General features: G+C 44.3%; 1 pseudogene; it reads right to left on the reverse strand.

The window, feature by feature from the left end:
• Positions 1-208: 208 nt before the first annotated feature.
• On the reverse strand, positions 209-1729 carry LOC120851851 (annotated as a pseudogene).
• Positions 1730-7117: the final 5388 nt, after the last annotated feature.

Consider the following 7117-nt stretch of genomic DNA (forward strand, 5'->3'; position numbering starts at 1 on the left):
CCTTTCCTCCTCCTTGAGAATTCCAGACCCCTCTCTCCTTGGGGACCCCCAGACTTCTTATCAACCTGCCTAAGAATTGACTCTTTCATTCCCCCCTTTTCTTTTAGGAGAATTATGTTGCCAAGGGAAAGGGGTGTTGTTCTTGTTGCATAACTTCTTCTTAGCTGTAAGGGGCATTATTCCTAAATTGTTGAGGTAACATATTCTCCTAACCCTCACATTGAGGGTCTCTGACCCAGGGGCCCTAAGTAATAGTTTGAGGAAGCTGTGGCACTTGTAGGAGCTTGGACAACCATTTGTAACTTAAAAGCCTTCATGCGACTAGAAACAAATCCAACTACACAGTTACAGATGCAGGGAGCAAACAGCAAAAATAGAACAATCAGAATTATTGTAATTACGATAGTTTTCCACCATGGGGAACTAGTCAACTTCTCCCAAAGTGTGGCAATTGAGGCTTCAGGAGTATCCATAGCCTCAATCACCTTGTTCATGTGTTTAGTAAAATGAGTAACATTATTTCTCATAACAGGTATGTATGTATAGCACTGGGTATGAATAATGGCACAATTTCCTCCTTGTGCAGCTGTCAGAATATCTAAGGTCAATCTGTTTTGTAAAACCACCTTTCTAATTTGTACTTGTTCAGCATTAAGAGCCAAAATAGCTTTTTGAGAATCTTGTAATGCCTGTTGAGTAAAATTAGTCAAAGCATCCACTCATAGCATAACATCTGTAGTTCCCAAAGGCAGAACAAACACTGCAGCCAAATAATCATACCAGTGAAATACAAACGTTGCCCACTGAGTTTTAAGGTGTGGTAAATTAGCAGGCTTTTCTGGAAGTGCTGAAAGTATGAAGCAGTGAGTAAAAGCCAGACCTAGGGTGCATCTCCCTATCTAGCCAAGGGGAGCCATGCCCATAGGTAAGAGCCACATATCCAATGGGTCCCGTTTGGAGCAAGCCAGCGTGGCTGAGATATCCAGTCCCAATCAGTGCCTGGCCAGGCAAAGGGAGGTCCTGAACTGGGGTTGGAAAACGCTGGAATGACTACATTGCATATTTCCTGAGGCAAAAATCCCAATTGTTTCCAATCATTATAATTAAATTGTTGGCTAACTTCTGGGGATGGCTCTATTTGTTTCCAGCATGTAGAGGCAGTAGATACTAGAAGTCCTTTTTCAGGAGTCTTGGCTTCTCTTTTCTCATATCCTTCTAATTCTTTCTCAGTATATTGCGGTTTTTCCAATTCCACAGGACCTGTCCAGATCAAAGGCGTCTGTAGTGAAGGAGTTTCATAAAGTGCCGCTTTTCTGGCTTGACAGTCACCCAGCTGATTACCTTAGGCTACTTTACTCCCATCCCCGCTGTGCCTTCTGCAATGCATAACAGCTACTTCTTTAGGACAATATATAGCAGTTAAAAGTCTCTCAATCTCTCTGAAATGCTTAATGGGTTCTCCTGTTGCCGTTTTAAAATGTCTTTCTTTCCATATTGCAGCATGAGCATATAAAGTCAAATAAGCGTACTTACAATCAGGGTAGATATTTACTCGCTGCCCTTTGCTTAACTCTAGAGCTTGGGTCAGAGCCACAAGCTCCGCTAACTGAGCAATGGTTCCCTGGGGGAGAGATTTTGCTTCTAAAACCTGTTTAGCCATCACCAGGGCATAACCCGCTTTACACTTCCTATCCTGAACAAAAGAGCTGCCATCTGTAAATATTTCCATGTCAGGATTGTCTAATGGGGTATCCATTAGATCTTCCCGAACTGCATAAAGTGAGAAATTGGGAACAATCGCGATCAGGTGTTTCATTTTTCTTCTCAGGAAGGAAAGTGGCAGGATTTAAATTTCTACAAACTTTAAGCTTAGTTATTGGTCATTCTAACAACAATGACTGATATTTAAGAAGCTACTGTCTGTCATCCAAATATTAGCCTTAGAGTTTAAGATTCCACTCACATCATGAGAAATCAGTACAGTAAGATTTTGTCCATTAATTATTTTTAAGACTTCAGGTGTTAATAAAGCCGTTGCCCCAATTACTCTTAGGCAGTGTGGCCAGCCACATGAAATTACATCTAATTCTCTACTTAAATAAGCAATAGGTTGCTGGTGAGGCCCTTGGGGTTGTGTCAAAACTCCCAAGGTTATACTTTTTCTTTCAGTGACAAACAAATTGAATTCTGACCCTGTGGGCAAGCTCAAAGCAGGAGCTTGCAGGAGAGCAGTCTGAAGAGCCTTAAAAGCCTTTTGAGTATCTGGAGATCAAACCAGTTTGTTGGTTTGGGCCTGCTGCGTCTCAGTTATAAATTCATATAAAGGCCGGGCAAGTTCCCCATAATCTGGAATCCAAATGCAGCAGTAGCCTGTGATTCCTAAAAATCCTCTCAATTGTCTTAAAGTCATAGGTAGGGGATGATTTAGTATAGGTTTAATTCTCTCAGGGCCTATGGCCCTAGTCCCTTCTGGTATAATTAGGCCCAGATATCTAACAGATTGTTGACAAAGCTGAGCCTTTTTTCTTGATGCCTTGTAACCGCAGCCTGCCAGAAAGTTTAAGAAATTTTCTGAGCCTTGTGAACAAGCTTCCTCTCTCTCAGCACAGAGCAGAATAGCATCTACATATTGTAGCACCACTGCTTCAGAGCAATTAAAGTTTTGCAGATTCTGTGACAAACTTTGCTCAAATAGGTGAGGGCTGTCATGAAATCCCTGGGGCAAAACTGTCCAGGTTAACTGAGAAGCTGGCTGCATAGAGTCTTCAAAGGCAAATAGAAGTTGACTTTCCTCCGCCAACAGCACCGAATAGAAGGCATCTTTTAAATCAGTTACTGAGAAATATTTGGCTAGTTCAGGAATTTCAGACAATAGAGTATAAGTGTTAGGGGAAGCACACTGATTGAAACTGCCCACTCTGGCCAGGTACCATAGTAACTATTTGCATGAGTTGTTTCATGACAGGAGATCCTGATAAGGAATACGGGACTAATAAGCCTCCATCAACCGGAAGAGTTCGGGAAAGGTCTAAAGGAATCACTGTGTGTCCGTCCACTTCCCAGAATCCTTCTCGCTAGCATCCATCTTGGCTGAGCCGATGCATGCGCCACCGGGAAAGACTCTGAATTAGAATGACTGGTCAAAGACCACCCAGAAACTAATCCCATCACCAGAAAACCTGACATTGTGAGCCACGCAGCAGAGCAGTTCTCCTGGGTTCCCTTACCCTACTGCTCTCCACCCGGGTGCCTTTTCCCAATAAAATCTCTTGCTCTGTCAACAGATGTGTCTCCTCGGACAATTCATTTCCGAGTGTTAGACAAGAGCCCAGTTTCGGGCCCTGGAAGGGGTCCGCCTTTCTGTAACATAAGGATTAGGTACCACGGGGTGTAAAGAAACTACAGCCTCATTTATTATTCATAAATCTTGAACTATTCTTCATTTACCATTTGATTTCTTTATACCCCCAAACAGGAATGTTGCATGGACTGTTACAGGGAATTAATAGCCCCTACTTTAAATGATCAATGATGGGTTTAGCCCATCCTTAACCTCAGGTTTCAGTGGATACTGCTTCTTATGTGGAAATAAGTGTGGGTCTTTGATCTTGACAACTACAGGAATAGCATTTTGTGCTCGACCCACAGATTTTCCATTAGTCCACACTCTAGGATTTACATTTTGTTCAATTAAAGGGAGAGAAAGGGAGGGCTCCATATTCATGAAAACAAAGGCATGGACCGTGCTCAGTATCAGTTCAGTTCAGTTCAGTTGCTCAGTCGTGTCCGACTCTTTGCAACCCCATGAATTGCAGCACGCCAGGCTTCCCTGTCCACCACCAACTCCTGGAGTTCACCCAAAAGTATATTCCTCCCCAAAAGGGGTGAGGGAGACTCTGGTGTGATCAGAAACTCATGTGAAAATAGCACAGAGTCCCAGTTACAGCTTAAAGAACAATTTTGAAGTAATACCTTTTGCTTGGTCCAGACAGTCCCCCTACAGAAGTAGATTGGGAAGAAAGTAGGCCAAGGGCTTCAGTAAGCACAGAGTAAGTTGCCTCAGTATCTAAAAGGAAATTAATGGATTGCCACCCCCTGACAGTTATTAATACTGAGGTTTCCTCAGGTATAATTAGTGTGGGGACCCCTGGGCACCTTCAGTCCTGATTGTCTTGAGAATCTAACTCCTGAAACCTACACCTCTGGGGGCAGTTTCTTCTCCAGTGTGGTCCTTTCCAGACCAGACATGGAGCCAGGGGCGGCTTAGATGCCTAAGGGCAATCCTGCTTGAGGTATCCCTCTTTTCCACAGTAATAGCAAGCCCATCCCTTTTCACCTGGGTCCCTCTTGGCATTTTTCTCAGGCTGTTTAAGAATGGTTCTGACAGCCATTACAAGAGCTTCCACGTGTTCCTTTGTCTTTTTCTGCCTTTCTTTCTTTTCCTCATATTCCCTACCATAATAGACTGTTGGAGCCAGTTGCAACAGATTATCTAAAGACTAATTTGGTCCATACGCCTGTTTTAATAGCTTATGATGGATATCTGGAGCCGATTGAGTGAGAAACCTATCTTTTAAGATCACTCTTCCCTCTTCACTTTTGGGATCAATCTCAGTGAATCTGCGAAGGGCTTTTCTCAGTCAATCTAGGAATTTACCAGGAGCTTCCTTCTCTTCCTGTTCTATGTTTGCCAATTTGGCATAGTTTAAAGTCTTAGCACACACTTGCCTGAGTCCTTCAAGAATACATCTGACAAAATGACGCTGATCCCATCTTCCTTCAGCCGTGTTATAGTCCCAGTCTGGTTCTATAGTTGGGAGCACCTCATTCCCAGTGGGGAGGGCGGCTATCTCGTCCTCCCTCTTCCCTACTAATTCATTACCAAGTCATTCATCTCCATAAGCAACCGCTTTCCCCAAAACTCGACTTTTTGAGCCAGGAGTCAGCATTTGTCCCAAGATATACATCACATCCTTCCAAGTAAGGTTATGAAGCAGAGTAACACATTTCAAAGCTCTAATATATTTTTCTGGATCCTCTAAATTGTTTCCCAGATCCTCCTTGATTCTTTGTATTTCTTGATAAGAAAAGGGCTTATTAACTCTCATAGGCTGATTTTTTCTCCCGGGGGGTGCTTCATGAAGAGGCAACAGCTTCTGTGGCTGTTCCTCAGCCTCTCTGGCTATTCTGTGCATATGATCCCAGGGATAGATTGGAGAAACCTGCTTTTCTGTATCTCTTTGTTTCCTGTCCTCCCTCTCATCTCACCCCTTAGTTTTTGCTGGCTGAGCTTCTTTTACTATGATTATCTGAGTTTCTATTGAAACCAGAGTAGTCAGGTCATACTGAGAAAGGGGTTGTTTGGACCTCTACTTGGGTTGTTTGAATCTCAGTTTGGGTTTTTACTGAGACCGAGGTAACCCTTCCTGGGTGTGGGGGGTGGGGGGCGGTCCCTGACTTTCAGTTTGCTCAGTTTGGAGCCCCAGGTAAGGGGTGGGGGGAGGGGGGGCAAAGTAGGAGAACAGGAGGGAGCTGAAGGTCTCACACCCAAATCTATACCCTGAGGACATAAATCTGGTGTATCTCCAACACATAGGCTACTTCTACCCATTTCCCTTGTTTTCTTCAGAACCGGTCTAATTGTAAAACAGTATTATAATTAAAAGACCCTCCAACCAGCCACTGTTTGCCATTCTCCAGTGGATACTGTGGCCATGCAGTATCACATAGGAAGATCAGGAATGTCTTCTTTAGGCTCTGGGGACCAAATATATCCCAGTTTTTCAGGATACAGTTCAAAGGAGTGAGGCTGGAATTGTTAGCTCCCATCTGTAAGAGAGAAAAGAAGCGACCAGCACCTCTTTCTACCACAGGCACCCCTCCTTGCTCTAGATAGGGGTGTAGACAGACTTTACACCGAAGCTTTCCTTCCCTGGTCGGACTTAGTCTGTTCCTTACCAATGCAGGTGCCATACTCGTCCCTCCTAGTTCTACCACAGAGGTGGGGTGGAGATGAACCAGGGGTATACCCAATGGCATCCCAGACTGATGTCCAGTTCCTTACCCTTTAAATCTTGCTTGCCTCTGATGCCACCTGGGGTGCAATCAGAATAACCTTCTGGAATGCCTCCCAAGCTAAGATCGCTGGGGGAAAACATTCATCACCTGAGTGCCTGTGCACGACCCTGAGTATATTCCTGACCACAATAAGATGGGTACGAACATAAAACTGAGATGTTCCTTCCAAGCATCACTACACCAGTATAAGCAATAACAAAAGAGATGATGAGGGGCTGGCCAGTGAGGAAAAAGTGATTTTTGTCCTCGAGTTATTAGGGCCAGTCCTCCCACTTCATTCCCACAGATTCCATGAAAAGAATATCCAAGGGAAAAAAAAAGAATATCCAAGGAGTTGGGACAAAAGCCACTGAAAAGTCTCCTCTGGTCCACTAAGAGCTAGCGTTACCAAAGGAAGAAAATCATTGTATTTCCAATCTGAGTAAACTTTAACCTAAGAGATGCTCTTGAAGCTAGAGCTCCATCTAGCTTCAGAACTTACGACTCCTAGTGAAGCTAGGCACTTCCTGACTACCAATCGAAGTTTGGGACCTAAGTAACAGTATACAGTCAGAGAAGGCAATGGCAACCCACTCCAGTACTCTTGCCTGGAAAATCCCATGGATGGAGGAGCCTGGTAGGCTGCAGTCCATGGGATTGCTAAGAGTTGGACACGACTGAGCAACTTCACTTTCATTTTTCACTTTCATGCATTGGAGAAGGAAAGGCAACCCACTTCAGTATTCTTGCCTGTAGAATCCCAGAGACAGAGGAGCCTAGTGGGCTGCCGTCTATGGGGTCGCACAGAGTCGGACATGACTGAAGCAACTTAGCAGCAGCAGCAACAGTATACAGTAACAGCATAGGTCAAAGGTCCTTTGAAAGTCTGTGATCTGACAGATAGGTTCAGTTCAGTTCAGTTCAGTCACTCAGTCGTGTCCGACTCTTTGCGACTCCCTGAATCGCAGCACGCCAGGCCTCCCTGTTCATCACCATCTCCTGGAGTTCGCTCAGACTCGTGTCCATTGAGTCCATGATGCCATCCAGCCATCTCATCCAC

This window comes from Oryx dammah, unplaced genomic scaffold (genome assembly GCF_014754425.2).
Source record: "Oryx dammah isolate SB20612 unplaced genomic scaffold, SCBI_Odam_1.1 HiC_scaffold_25, whole genome shotgun sequence".
In the NCBI taxonomy this organism is placed as follows: Eukaryota; Metazoa; Chordata; class Mammalia; order Artiodactyla; family Bovidae; genus Oryx; species Oryx dammah.